At 40.2% G+C, this 27,249-nt stretch overlaps 1 long non-coding RNA gene across 1 annotated transcript in view; it reads right to left on the bottom strand.

Annotated features, from left to right (window-relative positions):
• Positions 1–222: 222 nt before the first annotated feature.
• Positions 223–27,249, bottom strand: part of LOC307187967 — a 454,431-nt gene continuing 427,404 nt past the window's right edge. Inside the window, exon 5 of the long non-coding RNA XR_013828768.1 lies at positions 223–307. This is a non-coding gene — a long non-coding RNA (uncharacterized lncRNA). The remainder of the gene's footprint in view (positions 308–27,249) is intronic.

The following is a 27,249-nucleotide window of genomic DNA, read 5'->3' on the forward strand; positions in this document are numbered from 1 at the left end:
ACGATGCAAAGAAATCTTAGTAATTAATGGGTAAAATTGAGATTGTTTTGCAACCTTTAAAGTTTTTGTCAAAACATTAGTCAATTGTAAGTGTATAAGAAAATGAAAAAAATAGTAAAACTAATATTTATTTAGTACACTGTGACTTCAAACATTGAAATCATTGAGAAAATGTTCTACTTCTTCTTAAAAAACTTACCCTGGTTGTGATAGTGTACTGTAGTTTGGGAAGATGTTACCATTGGGTGAAGAGCACTCGGGATCTCTCTGCATTATTTCTTAACACTGCATTTGAATTTATAGTTATCTGAAAATTAAACAAAGATTGATAAAAAAAAAAACTTGGGAATAGTTTGAACAATGCTTGCTTTCTTCTTGTTATTGTATAACTAATTATATGGAATGGGCATCTTTTTTGTTTTGTTTTGTTTTTTTAAAGATTTAGGGACTTCCCTAGTGGTCCAGTGGTAAAGAATCCACCTTCCAGTTCAGGGGATGCAGGTTCGATCCCTGGTCAGGGAACTAAGATTCCACATGCCGTGGGGCAATGAAGCCCATGAGCCACAACTACTGAGCTTGCACACCTCAACTAGAGAGCCCATGTGCTCAGTAGTTGTGGCATGTGGGCTTAGGTGCCCTGCGGCATGTGGGATCTTAGTTCCCTGACCAGGGATCGAACCCGCATCCCCTGCATTGGAAGGCAGATTCTTTACCACTGGACCACCAGGGAAGTCCCAGAATGGGCATCTTTTCTGTGCCTTGGTGGACTGCCATGCTTCTTTCTAAGTTTGTATCAGCTTCCAACAATTCATCCTTTACTCTTTCAAAGTCATAAAATGTCTCCAAGAGTTGCCTATTGTAAAGATTTTGCCAGCATCTGAGACATCTTCCAATTATCCATTTTTAAAAAAATTTTACTGGAGTATATTTGCTTTACATTTTTTAAACTATCACATGAATTCATCACCAGGAAACAGGGAAGCAGCACGACATACTTTTTGTCTCTGTGTGTACTGAACAGTTGATGCTGACTGGTTACTGATTATGATATACGTTTGTTATTTACATATTGATGTGGGGACCAAAGAGCTACCAGCAAAGTCTGTGATTTATGTAATTACAGTTAATGTACCGTGGTAACTAAAATTTGAACCATGTTCTTGAGAGATTTGTGTTATCTAACTAAATTGGTTTAGTTAAAATTTGTGCACAGCAGAACCATGCAAAGCAAGAACCACCTATACTCAACCCTGCCACACAGTGTGAAAGCAGCTGAAGACAATATGTAAACATATGGGCACCGCTGTGTTCCAGCAAAACTTTATTTACAAAAATAGAGAGCTGGCATGATTTGGCCTGAGGGCCATAGTTTGAGTCTGCTGAGTTATATGGCCCAAGCAGCAAGTCTTCTTGCACTGTTGTTATATTATAGAGTGGGCCTGCTACAACCCCCTTTCTTGCATAGCCCCTTATCCAAAGCTGGCTTCTGTGTCACCAACTCAGTGAGTAAAAGCAGTATTCCCAAGTGTGAAATATGCTGTCTTCATAATCTCAGAAGCCAAACAAGGGCCATGTTTCTTCCTCAGTGATGGGATGTACTAGCTACAATAACGTGTTCTTTTTTTTTTTTTAAACATCTTTATTGGAGTGTAATTGCTTAACAATGTTGTGTTAGTTTCTGCTGTATAACAAAGTGAATCACATATATATATATATAGCCTCATATCCCCTCCTTCTTTCGCCTCCCTCCCACTCTCCATATCCCACCCCTCTAGGTAGTCACAGAGCACCGGGCTGATCTCCTTGTGCTATGCAGCTGCTTCCCACTAGCTGTTTTACATTTGGTAGTGTATATATGTCAATGCTACTCTCTCATTTCATCCGAGCTTACCCTTCCCCCTCCCCGTGTCCTCAAGGTACCACATCTTCTTTATCCATTCATCTGTCAATGGACATTTGGGTTGTTTCCATGTATTGGCTATTGTGAATAGTGCTGCTATGAACATAGGGGTGCATGTATCTTTTTGAATTATAGTTTTGTCTGGATATATGCCCAGGAGTGGGATTGCTGCATCATATAGTAATTATATTTTTAGTTTTCTGAGGCACCTCCATACTGTTCTCCATAGAGGCACCCACCAATAGTGTATGAGGGTTCTCTTTTCTCCACATCCTCTCCATCATTTGTTATTTGTAAGACATTTTAATGATGTCCATTTTCACCGATGTGAGGTGGTACCTCACTGAAGTTTTGAATTGCATTTCTCTAATAATTAGCGATATTGAACATCTTTTCATGTGCCTATTGGCCATCTGTATGTCTTCTTCGGAGAAATGTCTATTTAGGTCTTCTGCCCAGTTTTTGATTGGGTTTTTTCATTGTTGTTGTTGAGTTGTATGAGCTGTTTGTATACTTTAGAAATTAAGCCCTTGATGGATGCATAATTTGCAAATATTTTCCCCCATTCTGTAGGTTGTCTTTTCGTTTTGTTTATGGTTTCCTTGCTGTGCAAAAGCTTATAAGTTTGATTAGGTCCCATTTAAAGACACAGACATAGAGAATGGACTTGAGGACACAGGAAGGGGGAAGGGTAAACTGGGACAAAGTAAGAGAGAAGCAATGACATATATACACTACCAAACATAAAATAGATAGCTAGTGGGAAGCAGCCGCATAGCACAGGGAGATCAGCTCAGTGCTTTGTGACCACCTAGAGAGGTGGGAGAGGGAAGGTGGGAGGGAAACGCAAGAGGGAGGAGATATGGGGATATATGTATATCTGATTCACTTTGTTATACAGCAGAAACTAACACAACACTGTAAAGCAATTATACTCCAATAAAGATGTTAAAAAAATAAATAAACGTGGGTGCAGAGAGAGGAGGCAGCTGAGGGGTAGAGAACTCTGGAGAGCAACAACACACAGGCAGAAACATCAAGTAGGTGCTGGGTTCGGGGGTGGCCAAGAGTTGAGGACATAGCAGGAGTCAGCCATGACCTGGGGGGCTTCAAAGCAGTCTTTGTCCGATAGTACTGAGAAACCAAGGGCTGAGCAGATTTAATAGAAGAAAATGCTAACTCTTGTCGGGATGCTCCATTCAAGACCAGGAGGCTGAAAGCTGACACGTTATTGCAGGTGACCCACGGTGCATCCAAATAAACTTTCCATTCGCTTGGCAATATGAAACAAGCCTCTGTGTCTCTGCTCCCAGGAAACAGGAGTTTCAAGAAGATAACTTCTTCACCAACAGTGAAATATCAGAAAGGGAATGTAAAAAACAATACCTTTTAAACTCACACACCCAAAAATAAAATATTTAGCAATAAATCTGACCAAGGAGGTGAAAGACTTATACACTGAGGACTATAAAACATTAATAAAAGAAATTGAAGAGGATTCAAAGAAATGGAAAGATATTCCATGCTCTTGGGTTGGAAGAATTAATAGTGTTAAAATGGCTATACTACCCAAAGCAATCTACAGATTTAATGTAAGCCCTACCAAATTACCATGACCTTTTTCACAGAACTAGAACAAATAATCCTAAAATTCAAGTGGAACCATAAAAGACCCTGAACTGCCAAAGCAATCCTGAAGAAAAAAGAACAAAGCAGGAGGCATAACCCTCCTAGACTTCAGACAATACTACAAAGCTACAGGAATCAAAATAGCGTGGTATCGGCACAAACACAGACATATAGATCAATGGAACAGAACAGACAGCCCAGAAATAAACCCACATAGCTATGGTCAATTAATCTTTGACAAAGGAGGCAAGAATATACAATGGGAAAAAGACAGTCTCTTCAGCAATTGGTGCTGGTAAAGTTGGACAGCCGCATGTAAATCAATGAAGTTAGAACACACCCTCACACTACACACAAAAATAAACTCAAAATGGCTTAGAGACTTAAACATAAGACATGACACCATTAAACTCCTGGAAGAGATCATAGGCAAAATATTCTCTGACATAAATCGTACCAATGTTTTCTTAGGTCAGTCTCTCAAAGTAATAGAAATAAAAACAAAAATAACTTGTTCTTTCTTAATCATGGTTATGTTTTGGCACATTCTAGTCCACTTCACTAATATGGGTAGCTCCTAAATCTTCAGAGGTTTTAAACTCCTACCTTCTTGACTACATGATGTTTGCCAAAGTTGCTAACATGCTACTTCTCACTCATCACGTCCAACTAACACAATGCCAAGCATGTAGTAATATTCTACAGAATACCTATTGAATTCTGGCCCCTTTGGACTATAGTATAATAGACATAAGGAGAGTTAACATACCCTAGGGCAAGATCATTAATATATACTCTTGTTCATTCCATGTGAATGTCAACTGCCTCTGACTCACCTTCCTGATAGGAATGAAAAAGAATATTTTCTTCAGATAATGACTACATATCATATACCTAAAGTTATGCTAATGTGTTCTAACCACTTAAACAACAAAAAAAGCAATTGGAGTTACCCTTTAGGTAAATTTCTGATAGCCCATTCTCAAATTTCAGGATCAATCTGGCTTTTATAGGGGCTACACTAGTAAATTAAATGAGAACATGAAAGAGACTATAACTCCTGCATTCTTTAAGACTCTAAGGGTTACACTGATCTCTGCCATTTCCCACCAGGACGTGACTCTAGGTTTTGATTTACTACTGTGACCAAGTTGTGAAAGGACAGTTCCAGGAACTTCCTTTGACCTTTCCATTATAACTCTTACCTCATAGAAATCAATGGGAGCGTATAGCAATTTTAATACATGGCTTCAAAATTCTGGGCTTCCCTGGTGGCGCAGTGGTTGAGAGTCCGCCTGCCAATGCAGGGGACACGGGTTCGTGCCCCGGTCCAGGAAGATCCCACGTGCCACGGAGCGGCTGGGCCCGTGAGACATGGCTGCTGAGCCTGCGCGTCCGGAGCCTGTGCTCCGCAACGGGAGAGGCCACAGCAGTGAGAGGCCCGCGTACCGCAAAAAAAAAAAAAAAAAATTCTTTCACCCTCTTCCCATTCTCTCACTTTTAAATCTCAGTAGTTTGTGACTAATTTGACCAAGAGAAGACAGTGGAAGTGATATTATATGTCTTTAAGGGCTAGCTCAGAAAAAGACAGGCATTGTCTAACCTGCTCCCTATGGGATGCTTGCTCTGGTAGAAACCATCTACCACGTAAGAAGTCCAAATACCCTGAGAATACCAGGCTAGAAAGTCAGAGTGCACTACTCTAGATGATAGCCTCAGCTGAGCTCTTAGCCAAGAGCTAGCATCACCTGCTATCCAGGCAAGTGAGCCAGCTTGGATATCTAATCCAGCTGAGCCTCTAGATGACTGCAGCCTCAACCAACATCTAACTGCACCAGCATAAGAAGTCCTAAGAAAGAACTGCCCAGCTGAGCTCTTCCTGAATTCCTGACCCACGAAACATGCGAAAAATAAAATGTTTACTTTAATCACTAAATTTTGGGATAATTTGTTACATGCAACAATAACATGCCAACTAACAAGGATGTACATTTTAATTATATTTTGGGGGACTTGGGAAATTACTAACAGGTGCATCTGTGGAACAAGTGGAACCAGAGTAAAATAAACCATGTTTATTTATTATCTATTATCTCACCACCATATACTCCCAGGGCATGGTTACTGAGTAACCACAGAGCAAAAATGGGGGAATCATTACATACTGATGATGTTACCGGGTGTTAGAGACCCAGCCTCGCATTCAGTTTGTGGGTTTGGGGTCTGTAAACCAATTCAAGTTGAACTACCATGGATACTGTTTATTTTGTTTCCTTTTATAAATCAAGCAACATCATTGTTCACTGCCCATATAGTTTATTCCCAGGATCATTGTGTTCTATTTTTTAAAAAAATATTTATTTATAAGTTTATATTTTATTTGGCTGTGCTGGGTCTTAGCTGTGGCATGTGGGACCTTTAGTTGCGGCATGTGAACTCTTAGCTGCGGCATGTGAACTCTTAGTTGCGGCATGTGGGATCTAGTTCCCTGACCAGGGATCGAACCTGGGCCCCCTGCACTGGGGGCATGGAGTATTAGCCACTGGACCACCAGGGAAGTCCCAGCATTGTGTTCTATTAAAAATCACTGTAGAGATGGTTGGTCTGGTCCCTGACTTCTACTCTGACTTTGAAATTATTGAAATATGTATTTCAATAATTTCACTCATCTTTCTCCTTACAACTAAACCTGCCACCTGGTCTCTATTCATCTGGCATTCTATCACCTTCCTTTCAATCAGATAACATCATATTTTAAAATCATTCCTAGCCTACAGAGTATAGCCATCACAGATATTTACACTGCTGGTGCACTCCTCACTCCCATATTTCTTAGCACTTTGCTAAGCGAATTGTACTCAGCGTTCCCATAAGGTTTTGCAGATTTATGTACTGTACGCACTCTAATTGCCTGTGTTGGTGAACATTTTACCTTTTCCTGCTGTTTGCCAGGGAATCTCTTCATTTGTCTTTATTTAGTGAGGGCAAACACTTTTTCCAAACTTTCACAGGCCAACCTGTAGTATATCAGCATCATCTCTCAATGTCCCTGAAAAAGTGTTAAATTCTATGTTACAGGGGTGTGTTCCCATATGAAGAAACTCTGTTTTAAATCAGTTTTGTAGGCTGCCCTTCTGGATTCAGCACCCTCAGATCCAACTTCACATGTACTTTCCAGGTTCCTGACTGTAAGCTTGGCTAGGTCCTGCAGTTTCTTGGCACTTAGTCATTTTGTCTCCTTTAGCAGAAACCTCCCCAGCCAATTTATCCTGTAATCTGACCCTAGTTAAAAGTCTTCTGGCAAGCAGCAGAAGTGGGAGTATAGCCTGAGGAAGGCATGTGTTGTCTTGCAAGCAAAGGTGTCTGTATCATCGTTATGCATAGATAAAATGCTAGTCTTGACAAAGAGGAGTGGAGCATTTCTGAATGCCCAAAGAGTTTGAGGTGATCTCCGGTGTCAAGGTTCTAGAAAGCACTGAACCAGACATTAACATCCTTAATCTCAGGGTTCTACTCTTTCCCCATCAGAGCCCAGATCATAGCATGGTTGACTTGTTGGGATTCCTCCAGCTTTCTAATTCAATCCTGAGCCTGTTCTTCACTTTTTTTCTGCTCTCTAGTATTAGAAAGTGAGTCTTTTTATATATTTCCAAGGAGGCACTGTGACTTTCATACATGGCCTTAAAACAATGATCAAGCACATCTACCATTGTCTTTTTTCAATACATTGATTCAACCCAGCAAGAGTCATCTAATCCCATACATTATAATATCTACTTCCTGTTTACTTTTTAAATGCCTGAGACATTGTATTGTCCAGTGGAAAGTAAACACGTACTTTCCACTTGTTTACCACTGGTAAAAAGTTCAATAATTGCACTGCTATAGCATACCAGGGCTTATTAGTACTCCCCCGACTACCAGTAATAGGAGTCACGGTGCTGGCCAACCAGCAGGTACTCCAGTCCTAATATCCCATTTTACAGTTCACTCTTTAGGATCACTCTTGGCACCCACTGACTTAGGTCAGCATCCTCAGAAACAATATCGAAGACAGGACTTTGCATTCAGGAGCTGTACTAGGGAGGATATATTGGGACAACACCTGTAAGGAAGTGAAGGGGGCAGGACTGAAGAGAGAGAGAATTGGAATGTGATGCAGATGCGAAGAGGTCTCAACCAGCGCTGAGCCCATCTATGGAATGGGTTGGCCCTTCAGAATTGTCCCAGATTAAGTAATAGTTCCAGGCCCTCCAGACTGCATGCACCAATCACTGAATGCAAACTGACTGTAGCAATGTGCATGACCTTGGGAGAGTCAGCTTCCCCAGGCTGAGGGTAATTTCCAAAGTGATCGAATAAGGAACCATCTGTAGCCAATATTCATGACTACTGGATGAATGAATGTCTCCGGACTGAAAAAGTGATCCAAGAGGCATATGCAGAGAAGGCAATGCACATATTCACTGGGAATCTGTTTTCAGCAAGGAACTCTAGTTGCAAATGACTCTGTGTCAAAGAGCCCTTATGATGATTGTGGCAGGACAAAAGTATGTAACAATAGAATACAGAGAGCATGTGTAACTAAATTAGAGAGAGGCAGATGCCTGCAGCCGTTCCCAGTAAAAGTAAAGCAATCAACTAAGATTTTGAAGTTTGCTGTACAATGCAAAACTTTGTACTTAAAGGATGTTATTTTGAATAAATGCAAAGGTAAGAATCAAAAGTTGTCTTCAAGTAGTAATAAGGCTCCTACATGCCAGAATAGAACAGTGTGGAAATCAGAAGAGAAATAATACAATGGGCATTTCCAGAGAGAAAAGGTAACCTAACCAAAGCTTTACAGAAATGCAACCCTTATACTTCCTCCCTGATTAGAGCTCTCATCACGTACTTTGTGGAACAGAAATCAGAACCTCACTGAAGGGTGTATCCAAAGGGACATAGTTACTATTCTCTTCCACTCCTAGAGTCTGGACAGATGTAATTATCAATTTATAGTCCATATTGAACAATCCTCAAGTTAATGAATGCCTTTGGAATGCTTAAATTTCTCAACCTTGGCCAGACCAACTCTGCCCGATTGTGGCAGTCAGTTTTCTATGATCCAGAATAGACAAAATCAGGTGGCCTCCACATACAGCTCTAGTTTTCTAAGTGAGTCTTAGCCTTGACTCTGTCTAGATTGGCTACCTGTAAAAACCATTGCTGCAATGACAAGGATTTTGATATATTTAACTCTTAAAAAGATGAAAATAGCAAGTTGGAATGAAATTGTTTAAAATAAACTACATTGAGAGAATCAGAAATACTTTAGTAATATATGTTTATAAAATACTTTTATTGGCAAGAATTTGGAGAGAGGGAACATCAGAATCTTTCTTTCTCTAGGTTATAAGCAACGCAAGGGCAGGATTTTACGTATCATGTTCATTTTTATAGTCATGTTAATTAGCGAGTTTGACACTCATTGATATTTGTTCAGTGAAGTTAACACATGCCTCAGAAATATTTCAATATAATTGTCTTATGGGTCTCCAAAGCCTTGTGTCTCTGATATTCTTGATTCTAAAACTTGTTCTGCTTTGACATTTGGCTTTAGGCTTGTCATACCCCTCTCCTCCCTGTTTGTGACCTGACTTATACAGCTCTGGCCATTTAATGTCATTTCCTACCTCCTATTGCCTGAGACAGGTCTTCCTTCAGTGTTCTCCTTCTGTCCTAAGTTCAGCTAAGGCTTTTTACCATACAACATTGACCTTCAAATCTGTGTGGTGGAGCCCTTTTTCTTCTCTACTGATTGAAGGCAGAAGGAAAAAAATTTCTACCCTGTCAGCTCTTTGCTATCCTAATGGATTTCCATTGCTTATAACTTTGGCTGTCTAAATTTAAAGTCATGCTTTCAACTCTGAAATTCAAAAAGTGTAAGTGAATGTCCAGGGTCATTTAACTAGTATAGAGAGTTTATGAAGAAATATCAACTTTTGATAATATCAACGTGTAACAACTTCATTTATGCAAATACTATGTAGTGAGTCTCTTAATATTTTGAAATTCTCATTAAATTTATAGTCATTTCTCAGTAATTAGAGGAGTTTTGTTTTGTTTTGCGCTACGCGGGCCTCTCACTGTTGTGGCCTCTCCCGTTGCGGAGCAACAGGCTCTGGACACGCAGGCTCAGCGGCCATGGCTCACGGGCCTGCTCCGCGGCATGTGGGATCCTCCCAGACCAGGGCACGAACCCGTGTCCCCTGCATCGGCAGGCGGACTCTCAACCACTGCACCACCAGGGAAGCCCAGAAGAGTTTTATTTCCATATTTAATATGCTGTTCCATTATTTTGAAAATTTTTCACATTAAACTAGTTTCAAACTTTCTGCCTCCCACTATGCCAGGAAAAATCTCTTGTGGCTTTAGTGCTTTGAAGGAGGAGCAGGGAGAGGGACGATATGACATTATCACTATTTACACACTCCCTTCCTCCCTTTTCTAGTGCTAGTTATTTGAGTTGGAAGGAGGAATAGAGAGGGAAAATGAGAGTGTTCCTTGACTTAACTGGGAGCGGTGGCAATCTGGTTGAGTTGATTATTGTTGTTTCCCTGGATAACTGAAACTGGCCACACTTATTTGCTATGTCGCAGTTACCTAAATGTTCGCTCTCTTGGGAACCACACCTATCGGGTATTAAGAATCCCTTCCAAGGTGGTGTTCAATGGCCCAATTTCCTAATGTCAGAGACAAGGCTCTGGTTAGACCTGTTCCAAGACAACTCTTCCCCCACCAGCATCAGTCTATCCCAAAGTCTCTTCCTAATGAACTCCATTCTTTCTCTTCAGCAGACATTGCCAAATGGCCAGGGACAAGCAGCCCCACTCAGCTCCCGCCTTCTTAGCTCTGCCATTTCTTTCTAATTCTCTCTGTCTGCCTGTGTAGTAAAGGAGCACAAAGGCAAGTGAGGGGTCTAAGCAGACAGCCATTGGAGAACAAAATTCTCTCTCCCTTTCTTTTGGAGACTTTTTTTAAACATCTTTATTGGAGTATAATTGCTTTACAATGTTGTGTTAGTTTCTGCTGTATAACAAAGTGAGTCAGCTATACATATACATATGTCCCCATATCCCCACCCTCTTGCATCTCCCTCCCAAGCTCCCTATCCCACCCTCTAGGTGGTCACAATGCACCAAGCTGATCTCCCTGTGCTATGTGGCTGCTTCCCACTTGCTAGCTATTTTACCTTTGGTAGTGTATATATGTCCATGCCACTCTCTTACTTTGTCACAGCTTACCCTTCCCCCTCCCCATATCCTCAAGTCCATGCTCTAGTAGGTCTGTTTCTTTATTCCCGTCCTACCCCTAGGCTCTTCATGACCTTTTTTTTTTTCTTAGATTCCATATATATGTGTTAGCATACGGTATTTGTTTTTCTCTTTCTGACTTACTTCACTCTGTATGACAGACTCTAGGTCCACCCACCTCATTCTTAAAAAGCCATTCCCTTGGCTTTGGAAAGGGAAATAATCTTCTCCAATAACATTCACAGTATTTCCACGATCCCTCATGAGAGCTCACACTTGGGTCCTCTACTTGGGTCACACTTTGGGGAAGACAGGAAGAATCCTACTCAGCCTCACTTGACAATGAGAAGTAAAATCAGCATCTTAAGTTTCTAATCTTTTGTCCCTTAAGGGAAGCATGGTGAAGATGACCCACCAGGCATGGGCCAGGAGGGATGGACATGTGCTAGAGCTGACAGATCTTTTTAAATAGATCAAAGTCAAGAGGATTGGCTGAGATCTAGAGAAGTCTGGTCAGATGGCAGTCAAAGCAAGAAAAGATAGTGGGAGATAACTAATATTAAAGTTAGGATCAGAGTAAGCTGATTCCTACGAAATGTCAGAAGGAAGTTCATCACCTAGGAAAACAATATATGTAGCAATTTTAAAATAAATAAAACCCCATAAATTTATGTTTTGAGTACATCTGGATGTTCATATATAAAATGTATTTCTTACGCCACTACAAATTAGGTCAGATAAAATCGGGGCACAAGTGGCAAGTATACAATAAGAGCATAAATTAAGTGGAAACTTTCTGGCATGTCACTAACTAACTGGAATCTTCACCTCCAAGCCTCTCTAAATCTTTCACAGATGGAGATGAAGGGTTCTGGGGATTCCTGTGTGAGGTTTGAACAGCAGGACTGGGTTTATACCACTTTCAGTTCTGTTTAGGTACCACCTCAGCTGCAAACGTTTCCTACCATATGCAGTGGCATGGCTGCTGCACTGCTCTGGCCCAACGTCTAGGCACATTTTCTGCCACTGTGGATGTGAATATTTAGCATTTCCCTTACAACCGTCACTGCCAATGTAACTTTCTGTGTTTGGTCTTAAAAACATTAGTGCTTTGTGCCCTTTCTCATATTCAGAAGCCTTAGCTATACAACACTTCAACTGCTATAGAGCTAAGGCCTCCCTCCTTCCAAACTTCTTTGTCCTGATCCAAAGGTGCTGGTGTGGGAGAAAGAACAGAATTTGTGGAGCAGTGACAGTGAGATTGTCTTCATGCCCATCATACTTTAGAACTTTTCCTTTCTAGTACACTGTCTGGAGAACTGGGAGTAACTTGATCATAAGGCAGATTAGGTGCATTAATCCTGGTGACTTAGTAATAGGGGATCTACTTAGTTGCCATGGATCATCCTAAAACTGATCCCAAGTGATCTTGTCCTGAAAACCATACAGATAAATTAGATTCTGCAACCTGTGAGACTTTAGGTCTTCACTCTGAGATTTGTGTCTCACATATTTTCAGTTTCCTTAAACTACATACACACATGTGCACTTATACACACAATATAATAAATTTCAGAGGCCAAGTGCATACTCAGTAAGGAAGAAGTCTAAAAATAAAAGTGCTATAAGGCACTGAAAAAGAACAACTAGGCCAGCATATTTCAAACATACTTTTCCCTATAAAGCCTGCTGTCAAAATAATTTCCTACTAATTTCCTAATTTCCTACTACTACAGTTCCTACTACAACTAAAAATCCTTTTTCCTATTGTTCTTCACTTTTTTGAAAGAGCTAAAAGCCAATTGTCTCTGTTCATTTATAAAGACAATTCTGTCCAATTAACACAAAACTGTTCTAATTAATTACTGTCAATGGGAAATTATTCTATCAAATGAATTAACATCATAGAAAATGGCTTCTAATCATTCGGTGTCATAGAAAGTATTCTTTCAAAGGTATCTTTTAAGATATATTTCTCTACATGTGCGTATACTGTTGATGTATTATGGAATATAGTTTCTGCATTTAGTTTATTTATGTCATTTACTGGGTGTGACTAGTAAACAATCTGAGACCATCATGTCTGATCAGGATGAAAGAACATGCAGATCAGTTTTGTGAATAAAAATGTCTATTGAAAAACAAATTGGGCAATGATGAAGGAAAGTAATCCTATTTATGTTTAAAGACAATTTTTACTTTTCTTTCCCTTCCATTTCCTGGTCTCTTCATGAAAAATTTAGTCCACAAGCATGAGGTGTGGCTGAGGACAGTAAGTGTCCATGCCAGGGGCAGTGGCACCATGCTTAGAATGGAATGTTGGAATCAGTGTGGGTAGAAGGGTATTCCCAGGTAATGTGGCCCAGTGAAGGGGATGAAAACCAAGCCTGCTGAGGAATGCCCACTGAAGGGGCAGTTTGATGTGGGGTGTCAGAACCAAAGCATAGTAAGGAGGGTATGCACATGGGATTACAGCTAGTTGTAGGATTTATTATATAAGAAGGGTGAGAAGGTCGTTCACGTGGTGCATAGAGAGTGGCCTGTGTGGGACGGTGGACTCCAGGAGGGATGGGGAGGGTATCCACTGGGAGAGTGGGAGTCTTCAGGCCTCAAGAAAAGTGAGGAAGGCATGTACAAGGCAGGGGGCTGCAAGGCGGTGTGACATGGGGTACTGGAGTCCACGGCAGGTAAGGAGGTGGCTAACCCAACGCAGTGTCAGTGTTTGAGTGGCCTAAGGGTGGCATTCCAGTGTGTGCAGAGGAGGAACTTGGCATAGAGTATCAGATCGTGAACAGTGTGAGGAAGATCTGTCTAGAAGGGTTATCTCTTCACTGGCTGTACGAGCCCAAGTGGCTTGAGGAGAGCATCTACATGAGATGACGGTCTAACAAGGGTGTTATGATTCTAGCCAGGTACGAGTATCACCATCCGGGAGACCATTTCACCAGGAGGTAATGGCCCCTAAGTGGGCTGAGGAGGCTGGAGTGAGGAGAATTTCCACATTGTGGGCAATCCCACTCAGGGAGTTGGAACAAAGGTGGGGAGAGAAGGGTATTCACATGTTGGAGGGAGCAGTGCAGCAAGGTATCAGAGCCCAAGTGCGACAAGAAAGTCATCTGTGCGTGAAGAGGATGGTAGCAGTATTGTAAGTGCAGTTACACTGAGGGAGATTGAGCACATAAATAAATGTTAGGTAGGGATAATGGGAACTGGGTCTCTTACCATCAGAAAAGAAAATTACAGATACAGAAAGGGAGGAAATTAGTGTTAATGCTATGGCATTATATTGAAACTAAAGATGTCTGTGTGAACTCCTGGTTTTCAATATAGAAAGAAACATAAAAATAAATAGAGGTGCAAATATGTGGTTATACACGTGTTTTCTAAATTTTCTATTGAGAAAGCCTGGAAGCAGGGACATCCCAATAGTAATAAGTGCACCTTAAACCCTGACTTGGTTTCTTAATTCTAGTCTCCCCTAGAAGAGCTAGGACTCCTTGGAGAAAGGTCTGATCTAGAGGTAGAGCAGGAAGGGACATGAGACTAGAACATCATCTTGTACCAGAAAACAATAAAAGGCTCAAATGATGAAGGGGCATGCCAAAAGGACACTTGGAGGGTTTCCACTGGCCAAATCTGGGACAACTGAGCCTCACAATAAATAATGATGTTAATGGATGACAGCCCACTAAATAAAACAGAAAGCCATGGTTCATAGTGATATACAAAAATAAATGAATAAATTGAATATTCGGATGGTGGAGAAGCATGGTAGACATCACTTTCATCAACTGATCAAAGTTAACATAGGACAAATTGAAATCTTGGGCAAACTAACAAGATGCAATAAGAAGAACACAATACTACTTCTGTGATATTCCTGAAATGTACAACCTGAATCTAATTGTGAGTAAACATCAGAGAAACTCAAATTGAGGGACATTTTATGAACTATCTGGCCTGTATCTATGAAGATGCAGTGTTACAAAAGCCAAGGGAAGACTGAAAATGGTTTCCTAATGAAGGGGACTAAAAGATTCAATGCACTACAGGATTCCAAACTGAATTTTTTTGCCACTAAGAACATTTCTCAAACAGTTGGTAAAACATAGATGACAGTTTGAATTCAACTTTGTTGAGTAAATTGTTGTAATATGTCAATGTTAATTTCTCAATTTCAATGGTTGTATTGTGCTCTGTAGAAAAAATATTCTTGTTTTAAAAAACTACACACTAAAGTACTGAGGGGAGCGCTATGCAGCATCATGTAAAAAACTCTTTCAAATGAAAACAATTTACCTGTGCTATACTTGCAATTTTTCTATAACTTGGAGATTGTTTCAAATAATAAAGAATAAAAGTTAAAAAAAATAAATGCAAGGCTTTACCAACATATACTGATTTAACTGAGAAAAGGAAATAGTAATTGGATATTCTTTCCACTCTGCATATGATAGTGTGATGGAAAGAAGGCTATACAATAGAAAAATTACTGAATTGTGGGCCAGATAGCTTCAAGAACTTCCTCCAATTTTTACTCACTATGTGAACCTGGACAAGTCTGCTTCAGGTCTCAGTTTTCTTCAAGTAGCATGTGACATCAATGCTTACATTCTTTACATCAGTTCTTATATTTGAGCTAAGAGGCTCAAAGGAGTTGTCTGTGAAAACATTTTGTAGACTATAAGGTGGCATAGAAAAGTCAGCATTAGGTACTAACATGGTCAAGCTGGGCTTAACCTGTGCTATTTGAGTCTACTGCAAAATTCCTGGTGTGTTTGTTCAAAATCAATCAATTCAATTCTGATTCGATTAGTTCTTCTATTGGTCTGACCTATATCACACTCTACAGCTATGCCATATGGCTCAAATCGGGCGTGTAAGAATCTACAGTACTCCTTCTACCTCTGGTCAGCACACTGCACTGAGGTTTCCTAACTCTGACTGTCAGACATTTTTGCACACACTCAGCACAGCCGAGATGTATTTCTGCAAGTATTTGCTTCAAGATCAGTGAGCTAGCTAATGTCAGAACATTTTTTTCTGGCAAATCCAGCTTAACTTTGAAATTAAGAACACTTATATTTGATGTTAATAAAAGTCAAGCAACACGGGCTTCCCTGGTGGCACAGTGGTTGAGAGTCCGCCTGCCGATGCGGGGGACACCGTTTTGTGCCCCGGTCCGGGAAGATCCCACATGCCGCGGAGCAGCTGGGCCCGTGAGCCACGGCCGCTGAGCCTGCGCGTCTGGAGCCTGTGCTCCGCAGCGGGAGAGGCCACAGCAGTGAGAGGCCCCCGTACCGCAAAAAAAAATAAATAAATAAATAAAAAATAAAAAAATTAAAAAAAGTCAAGCAACAAAATTTTTTCTCTTTATTTTGCAGTAAGCTTCTTTAGTAAATACAGAGTTTGGGTGTGTGTGGTTTTCGTTATCGTTGTTGTTTTTGCAGAGCACTATATTTAACCATTTAAAAGATTAGAATATTAAGACCCAGAGAGAGAACTGGTTACCTTAAGGAAATATCCTCTGATGTTTGCATAGACTGTACAATTACGATCTTTCTGTGAACATTGACTCTGATGTGGAATTTCTATCTTGATGCTACAAGGAGGGTCTATCAAAGGATGCGGTAATTTCTTCCCCCAAAATAACAAATATACACTTTTAATGGGCTTTCATGGGAGAAACTATTTGCAAATGAAGCAACTGACAAAGGCTTAATCTCCAAAATTTACAAGCAGCTCATGCAGCTCAATATCAAAAAAACCAAACAACCCAATCCAAAAATGGGCAGAAGACCTAAATAGACATTTCTCCAAAGAAGATATACAGATTGCCAACAAACACATGAAAGGATGCTCAACATCACTAATCATTAGAGAAATGCAAATCAAAACTACAATGAGGTATCACCTCACACCAGTCAGAATGGTCATCATCAAAAAATCTACAAACAATAAATGCTGCAGAGGGTGTGGAGAAAAGGGAACCTCTTGCACTGTTGGTGGGAATGTTAACTGATAGAGCCCTACTATGGAGAACAGTATGAAGGTTCCTTAAAAAACTAAAAATAGAAATACCATACGACCCAGCAATCTCACTACTGGGCATACCCTGAGAAAACCATAATTCAAAAAGTCATGTACCACAATGTTCATTGCAGCTCTATTTACAATAGCCAGGACATGGAAGCAACCTAAGCGTCCATCGACAGATGAATGGATAAAGATGTGGCACGTATATACAATGGAATATTACTCAGCCATAAAAAGAAACGAAATTGAGTTATTTGTAGTGAGGTGGAAGGACCTAGAGTCTGTCATACAGAGTGAAGTAAGTCAGAAAAGAAAAACAAATACCGTATGCTAACACATATATATGGAATTTGGAAAAAAAAATAAGAATGGCTCTGAAGAACATAGGAGCAGGACAGGAATAAAGATGCAGGTGTAGAGAATGGACTTGAGGACATGGGGAGGCGGAAGGGTAAGCTGGGACGAAGTGAGAGAGTGGCATGGACATATATACACTACCAAATGTAAAATAGATAGCTAGTGGGAGGCAGTGACATAGCACAGGGAGATCAGCTTGGTGCTTTGTGATCACCTAGAGGGGTGGGATAAGGAGGGTGGGAGGGAGACACCAGAGGGAGGAGATATGGGGATATATATATATATATATATATATATATATATATATATATATATATGTATAGCTGATTCACTTCGTTATAAAGCAGAAACTAACACATCATTGTAAAGCAATTATACTCAAATAGAGATGTTAAAAAAAAAGGGCTTTCAACTGATGTCTATTGGCACAATTTTTTTGTTGTTGTTAAACCATAGCTCTTAACCAGAACAAGTAAAAGCATCATTCTGAAACATATTGGGAATTGAGGGAAAAAGAAAACTTCAATTATAGTTTCTTTTTTTATTTAAAATTTTGAAATTTGGCTTATCATAGATTTTTGCATTAATTTTTATTTTGTAAAAAATAATGCATTAAGGCTTCCGGGAAGATGGCGGAAGAGTAAGACGCGGAGATCACCTTCCTCCCCACAGATACACCAGAAATACATCTACACGTGGAACAACTCCTACAGAGCACCTACTGAATGCTGGCAGAAGACCTCAGACCTCCCAAAAGGCAAGAAACCCCCCACGTACCTGGGTAGGGCAAAAGAATAAACAGAGACAAAAGGATAGGGACGGGACCTGCACCAGTGGGAGGGAGCTGTGAAGAAGGAAAGGTTTCCACACACTAGGAAGCCCCTTCGCGGGCGGAGACTGTGCGTGGCGGAGGGGGAAAGCTTCGGGGCCCCGGAGGAGAGCGCAGCCACAGGGGTGCAGAGGGCAAAGCGGAGAGATTCCCACACAGAGGACCGGTGCTGACCAGCACTCACTGGCCCAAGAGGCTTCTCTGCTCACCCGCCCGGGCGGGCAGGGCTGGGAGCTGAGGCTCAGGCTTCGGTCAGAGCTCCGGGAGAGGACTGGGGTTGGTGACGTGAACACAGCCTGCAGGGGGTTGGTGCGCCACGGCCGGCCGGGAGGGAGTTGGGGAAAAAGTCTGGAGCTGCAGAAGAGGCAAGAGACTTTTTCTTACCTCTTTGTTTCCTGGTGCCAGAGGAGAGGGGATTAAGAGCACTGCTTAAAGGAGCTCCAGAGACGGGCGCGAGCTGTGGCTAAAAGTGCGGACCCCAGAGACGGGCACAAGACGCTAAGGCTGCTGCTGCCGCCACCAAGAAGCCTGTGTGCGAGCACAGGTCACTATCCACACCCCGGTTCCGGGGAGCCTGTGCAGTGCGCCACTGCCAGGGTCCCGGGATCCAGGGACAACACCCCCAGGAGAACGCATGGCGTGCCTCAGGCTGGTGCAACGCCACGCCGGCCTCTGCTGCTGCAGCCCCTCCCCCCGCACTCCGTGCTCCTCCCTCCCCCAGGCCTGAGTGAGCAAGAGCCCCCAAATCAGCGGCTCCTTTAACCCCGTCCTGTCTGAGCGAAGAAAAGACGCCCTCCGCGACCTACACGCAGAGGCGGGGCCAAATCCAAAGCTGAGCCCCAGGAGCTGTGAGAACAGAGAAGAGAAAGGGAAATCTCTCCCAGCAGCCTCAGAAGCAGCGGATTAAAGCTCCACAATCAACTTGATGTACCCTGCATCTCTGGAATACATGAATAGACAAAGAATCATCCCAAATTAAGGAGGTGGACTTTGAGAGCAAGATTTATGTGAGTGTGTATGTGTATGCTTTTCCTCTTTTTGTGAGTGTGTATGTGTATGCTTCTGTGTGAGACTTTGTCTGTATAGCTTTGCTTCCACCATTTGTCCTAGGGTTCTATACGTCCATTTTTTTTTTCTTTTTTTAATTTTTTTCTCTTAATTATTTTTTATTTTAATAACTTTATTATATTTTATCTTACTTCATTTTATTTTACTTTATCTTTCTTTCTTTTTTCCTTCCTTCCCTCCTTCCTTCCTCCCTCCCTCCCTCCCTCCTTTCTTTTTCTTTCTTTCTTTTCTTTCTTTCTACTTCTACTAATTCTTTCTTTCTACTTTTTCTCCCTTTTATTCTGAGCTGTGTGGATGAAAGGCTCTTGGTGCTGCAGCCAGGAGTCAGTGCTGTGCCTCTGAGGTGGGAGAGCCAACTTCAGGACACTGGTCCACAAGAGACCTCCCAGCTCCGCATAACATCAAACGGCGAAAATCTCCCAGAGATCTCCATCTCAACACCAGCACCCAGCTTCACTCAACGACCAGCAAGCTACAGTGCTGGACATCCTATGCCAAACAACTAGCAAAACAGGAACACAACCTCACCCATTAGCAGAGAGGCTGCCTAAAATCATAATAAGTCCACAGAAACCCCAAAACACACCACCAGACGTGGACCTGCCCACCAGAAAGACAAGATCCAGCCTCATCCACCAGAACACAGGCACTAGTCCCCTCCACCAGGAAGCCTACAAAACCCACTGAACCAACCTTAGCCACTGGGGACAGACACCAAAAACAATGGGAACTACGAACCTGCAGCCTGCAAAAAGGAGACCCCAAACACAGTAAGATAAGCAAAATGAGAAGACAGAAAAACACACAGCAGATGAAGGAGCAAGATAAAAACCCACCAGACCTAACAAATGAAGAGGAAATAGGCAGTCTACCTGAAAAAGAATTCAGAATAATGATAGTAAAGATGACCCAAAATCTTGGAAATAGAATAGACAAAATGCAAGAAACATTTAACAAGGACCTAGAAGAACTAAAGATGAAACAAACAATGATGAACAACACAATAAATGAAATTAAAAAATACTCTAGATGGGATCAATAGCAGAATAACTGAGGCAGAAGAACGGATAAGTGACCTGGAAGATAAAATAGTGGAAATAACTACAGCAGAGCAGAATAAAGAAAAAAAGAATGAAAAGAATCGAGGACAGTCTCAGAGACCTCTGGGACAACATTAAATGCACAACATTCGAATTATAGGGGTTCCAGAAGAAGAAGAGAAAAAGAAAGGGACTGAGAAAATATTTGAAGAGATTATAGTTGAAAACTTCCCTAATGTGGGAAAGGAAATGGTTAATCAAGTCCAGGAAGCACAGAGAGTCCCATACAGGATAAATCCAAGGAGAAATATGCCAAGACACATATTAATCAAACTGTCAAAAATTAAAAACAAAGAAAGCATATTAAAAGCAGCAAGGGAAAAACAACAAATAACACACAAGGGAATCCCCATAAGGTTAACAGCTGATCTTTCAGCAGAAACTCTGCAAGCCAGAAGGGACTGGCAGGACACATTTAAAGTGATGAAGGAGAAAAACCTGCAACCAAGATTACTCAACGCAGCAAGGATCTCATTCAGATTTGATGGAGAAATTAAAACCTTTACAGAAAAGCAAAAGTTGACAGAGTTCAGCACCACCAAACCAGCTTTACAACAACTGTTAAAGGAACTTCTCTAGGCAAGAAACACAAGAGAAGGAAAAGACCTACAATAACAAACCCAAAACAAGAAAATGGGAATAGGAACATACATATCGATAATTACCTTAAATGTAAATGGACTAAATGCTCCCACCAAAAGACACAGATTGGCTGAATGGATACAAAAACAAGACCCATATATTTGCTGTCTACAAGAGACCCACTTCAGACCTAAAGACACATACAGACTGAAAATAAGGGGATGGAAAAAGATATTCCACGCAAATGGAAACCAAAAGAAAGCTGGAGTAGCAAATCTCATATCAGACAAAAGACTTTAAAATAAAGACTATTAAAAGAGACAAAGAAGGACACTACATAATGATCAATGATCCAATAAGAAGATATAACAATTGTAAATATTTATGCACCCAACATAGGAGCACCTCAATACATAAGGCAAATACTAACAGCCATAAAAGGGGAAATCGACAGTAACACATTCATAGTAGGGGACTTTAACACCCCACTTTCACCAATGGACAGATAATCCAAAATGAACATAAATAAGGACACACAGGCTTTAAATGATACATTAAACAAGATGGACTTAATTGATATTTATAGGACATTCCATCCAAAAACAACAGAATACACATTTTTCTCAAGTACTCATGGAACATTCTCCAGGATAGATCATATCTTGGGTCACAAATCAAGCCTTGGTAAATTTAAGAAAATTGAAATTGTATCAAGTATCTTTGCTGACGACAACACTCAATTACAGGAAAAGATCTGTAAAAACTACAAACACATGGAGGCTAAACAATACACTACTTAATAATGAAGTGATCACTGAAGAAATCAAAGAGGAAATAAAAAAAAAACCTAGAAACAAATGACAATGCAGACAGGACGACCCAAAGTTTGGTTTATAAATGGTCATTGAATGATAAATTTGGTAGGTGGTTATATTTTTTTATCAAAAATAAGCCTAATATTGCCATCTAATTTCATTGACTAAATTCTATGGCAGCTTCCATTTTGTCAGGAATAATAAGGATGCATTCCTCTTGGTCTCTAAATGTTTATATCAGCCAAAAGGTGAGAAAAAAGATATTCCAAGGAAGATGGCCTTGTAAACCTTAATGGATTATTAATTAGTCTGTCAAGTTTAATTTTTGATTAAGAAAGAAAGGTAACACTTGAGCACATTTTAAGCAGCTCATTTTAAATTCTTCCATCACTGCCACTGAAGATCTGCAAGAAGAAGAGTTTTGACAAGTGATGCCATTTTTTCACACCTCTCCATAGACATGATCATTGAGATGACTGTGGTGGACAGCACAATATATCCAGAAAGCATTAGGCAATGGGAGGCTCTCCTCCCCCCATCTTTGATATGCTTGAATCCATATTAAGAACTGCATACTGCATCTCACTTACCCTAAAACCTGTGCTGTCACTTGAAATATCTCAAAATATTTCCTTCTTCTGTTATGCCATCCAGAAAAGTTTTACAGAACAGCATGCTCTCATTCATAGTATTTTCCAAAGTATAACTTACAAATGCCAACAACTGAGCACAACCTGAAACATCTGTGGATTGGTCCATTTATGGGACAAAGTAATCACTTTCAACACTCTTTAAAACCAGCTGTTCACAGACATTAATTGCCATGTCACTTATACACTTTAGAAAAGCACCATTTGACAACGGCACGTGTTAATTTGTTTACCACATCTGGTTCTTTTTCAGTGAATACTTTCTTTATGGCAGATGGTAATAGAAGAGTAGTTGCAATTATGCAGTTTAAAAGGGATCTGGGTTGTGATGGATACAGTACGCATTTAAGTGACTAAATTTTTATATTAAAACGCATATGTAAATTTCTTCAAATTTCTGGCTTACAAGTTCCATAATCTAGGTTTTGTTTTATTTTTAGAAATATACATGTTGATTCTACAATGACAAAATAGTTTTAAAGACTACCTTCACATGTCAGATCTTCAAAATATATACCATGCCTGTCTTGAAAGAGATGAGCATGTTGGTGTCTTCTCTTCCTGAAGTGATGCAAGAGAATCAAAGCTCACTCTTAGAGAGAGTGATTAAACATTACCAGTTTCCAGCACCCAGCACCCTTGGAACAGTATTAAAGGCTGTGGCTTCCATGAGATTGATTTAGGAACAGTGGAAGGACATTGTAGTCTGAGAGGGAAAAAGCCACTGGTTCTTTTTTCTGTTTCTTGCATGCTTCCTCTCCAGTTTGCTTACACACACACACACACACACACACACACACACACACACACACACACACCCCTACCATGAAGATCCAACCAACCTGAAAGAAAAGATTTGCAGAAGAATTCTATCATTTATTTAGTATCATGAAATCCCTCTGGAAATAATATAAATCTCCAGTGGCTTCTACCCCCGGTTCTACTTTGACTTTGCAAGCTATTCTACGTTCTTGATGCTTGGTTTTGGCAGTCTTTATCTCACTCTCTATAGCAGATGATGAATTCTCAAAGTTTGTTTAATTCCTATTCTGATTCTACCCTTTAAATGCTAGTGCTTCTACCAACAATGGCAAAAGACAAAGGCTGACATAATATTTGCAAATTTATGATAAAGAACTAAGTTTTTTAGTATATCTTTTCTATCACCCACACAAAATGCTGTAACATTTGTCGTGTCAAAAAAAAAAAAATCCCTTCCATGATCTAAGCTGCTGTCCTACCATTTCTCTACCTCTCTTTAGAGCTAATATGTAGTTGCCTATTTTGCAGTCTCCAGTTCTTTTCCTATAATTTCTCTTGTGCCCCTTTAATCACGGTTTCGCCCATAGCACTCTACCAGTCAGCTCTCATCAAAGTGGCCGATGACATTTATGTTGCTAAATCTATTGGTGGATTTTAAGTCCTTATTTAACAATACCTATAGATAACATTTGCAATAGTTATTCACTCTTTCTTGAAAGACTTATCTCACTTCGGTTCTAAGATACCACCTCCTAAAGATTCTCCTCTTTCCTCATGACCCTCCTCATTTCCTTTCAGGTTTGCCTTCTGCTCTAGGATTTCTCATCTCTGGTGTGTCTCACAGCTCGGCCCTCAGACTTCTCTACTTTTCTGTGGACTCTCACTTCCTAGATCATCTCATCATGGTTCATGTGATAGCATACTATCTATATGCTGAAGACTTTACAAGCTATATCTATGGTGAATAATTCTCAATTTCACATTCGTATATAAAACTGTCTATTGGAAATGTTCACCTGAAGTCTAATTGGCATCCCTAACTTAAATGGATGTTTCAATAAAGAGGGAAATTAAATGGTGTGACCAACAAGGGATTCATTTCCAAAATATACGACAGCTCATACAACTCAATAACAAAAAAACCCAACCAAAAGCCCAATCAAAAAATGGGCAGAAGATTTAAACATATTTCTCCAAAGAAGACATACAGATAGCCAACAGGCACATGAAAAATGCTCACCATCACTAAGTATTAGAGGAATCAAAACTACAATGAGGTATCACCTCACACCTGTCTGAATGGCCATCATCAAAGAGTCTACAAATAATAAATGCTGGAGAGGGTGGGGAGAAAAGGAAACCCTCCTACACCATTGGTGGGAATGTAACTGGGTGCAGCCACTAAGAAAAACAGTATGGAGTTTCCTTAAAAAAACTAAAAATAGAGTTACCATATGATTCATCAATCCCACTCCTGTGCATATGTCCAGAGAAAACTATAATTCGAAAAGATACACACACCTCAGTGTTCACAGCAGCATTATTTACAATAGCCAAAGCATGGAAGCAACCTAGATATCCATCAACGGAGGAATGGATAAAGAAGATGTGGTATATATATATATATACATATACACACACACACACACACACACACACACACACACACACACTGGAATATTACTCAGCCACAAAAAAGAATGAAATAATGCCATTTGCAGCAATATGGATGGACTAGAGATTATTATACTAAGTGAAGTAAGTCAGAAAGAGAAAGACAAATACCATATAATATTGCTTACATGTGGAATCTAAAAAATGATACAAATGAATTTATTTACAGAACAGAAACAGACTCACAGACATAGAAAACAAACTTGTGGTAACCAAAGAGGGGGAGGGGGGGATAAATTACGAGTTTGGGATTAGCAGATACATACTGTATATAAAATAAACAACAGGGTCCTACTGTATAGCACAGGGAACTATATTCAATATTTTATAATAAACTATAATGGAAAAGAATCTGAAAAAGAATACAGACACACACACACATATATATGTGTGTGTATGTATATATATATAAAATTGAATCACTTTGCTGTACACCAGAAACTGACACAACACTGTAAATCAACTATACTTCAATAAAAAATGAGGTAAATTATAAAACCCCAGAAGATGTATTAAATTGAACATAAAACCCCACAGTATCCTCAAACTTCTAGACAACACTGCAGCTTCTACAGTGCACCTCATTTCAGTAAATTTCAAGAATTTTTTTTAATCTATTTGCTTTGGTCAAAAACCTTGCAGATACTCTTGTCTCCTCCCTTTATCAGCAGAAGTTGTTTTGAGAAGGATGGCAGATCCATATATTGAATATATCTTATATTATGAGGACAAAGTATAGTATCCTTCATGGCAGGTGGGATCTAATATAATTAGTTTCCCATCAGCAAGCAGGCTGATCCCCACCACCCACCTACAGTATCAGGAGATGAAGGCATATTGAGGCTCAGGCTCAGCTGAAACCAAATGGGAGCCAGGGCTAACTGATGTAATCTGTCCACACTAGAATAGGGAGAACAGAATAGAGAAGAGATCAGATTGATCTGGGAAGCAAACAGAAGATATCCAACACAGCAGTCAAATAAAAATAAAAATAATAAACAAAATATGATCAACTTAACTCATAATTAAAATACTGCTATTAAAAAACAATGGCAGGGGGCTTCCCTGGTGGCACCGCGGTTGAGAGTCCGCCTGCCGATTCAGGGGACACGGGTTCATGCCCTGGTCCGGGAAGATCCCACATGCCGCGGAGCGGCTGGGCCCGTGAGCCATGGCCGCTGAGCCTGCGCGTCCGGAGCCTGGGCTCCGCAACAGGAGAGGCCACAACAGTGAGAGGCCCACGTACCGTAAAAAAAAAAAACAATGGCAGGATATATTTATTTCATTGATCAGATTGACAAAGTTTGTTTAAACAGAATTAAAAATAGACAGTACTGATAGCTAGAGGATGTGGTGAAAAAGGAACTCCTAAATGCTGCTGGTGAAAGCAAAAATTAGCATGCTTCTGGAAAGCAAATTCTTACCAAAATCAAAATGTATTGAACCAGATCCTACTTCAAGGAATCTAGGAATAAAATACTTAGAAAAAGCACAGAAATACTGTTCAATTTGTTTATTGCTTAACTGTGCAATAAACAAAATATGGAAACAATCTCCATGTCCATAAATATGGGATAAGAAATAAATGATAGGGCTTCCCTGGTGGCGCAGTGGTTGAGAGTCCGCCTGCCTATGCAGGGGACACGGGCTCGTGCCCTGGTCCGGGAAGATCCCACATGCTGCGGAGCGGCTGGGCCCGTGAGCCATGGCTGCTGGGCCTGTGCGTCCAGAGCCTGTGCTCTGCAACGGGAGAGGCCACAACAGTGAGAGGCCTGCGTACCAAAAAAAAAAAAAAAAAAAAAAAAAAAGAAGAAGAAATAAAGAAATAAATGATAAAACAATGATGTTCAATGGGTTTGAGTCAGCTGTTTAAAGAAAGGATTTAAAAATCTATATGCACTAATACGGAATGAATGTTGTGATAAAATGGTGGTAAAAGAAAGTTGCTGAACAATTTTTAGAGTACGCTTCCATGAGAGTTTTAAAAAGTATACATAAATTATCCAGATATTACTAGGAAATTTTATAAAATTCATCCATTACCCATTTCCAATGACTGGGACAGTAAACACCCTCTCCACAATTTTTATTTCTGATACCTTCTCCTCTATGTCTGCCCAGGAATGAAGATGGATTTGGAGCACATTCACATGCACATACCCCATGAAGTTTTTTTTTTTTTTTTTCTTTTGGAACTTTACTAAAATTTGGGGGGAAGTAGAGGAGAAATGTAAGTCCAGGGTCCAAAAAGTTTCAGCCATCTCCCTTGTTTCCATCTAATTTTTATTATCTCTTCAGAGATAAAGACAAATTATTCCCCTTTTAATAAAGATTTTTCCTTATTTTGCACATTCTTCAGTTTTTTCAGTCCCTTAGGGGGTCTTACCTTCTACCTTAAGTTGTCTAGTAAAATTTTTTTCCTAGACCAAAGAGCATAATCTACTTGGGAGCAATTCTGCGGAATACTATTTTCTCTATTTATTTATTTAGCCTATATGTCCATATGTTCTGAAAATATGTTTTCAGAGGTATTCGCCAAATGGTTAACAGTG

This window comes from Stenella coeruleoalba (genome assembly GCF_951394435.1).
Source record: "Stenella coeruleoalba genome assembly, chromosome: 6".
NCBI classification, from domain to species: Eukaryota; Metazoa; Chordata; class Mammalia; order Artiodactyla; family Delphinidae; genus Stenella; species Stenella coeruleoalba.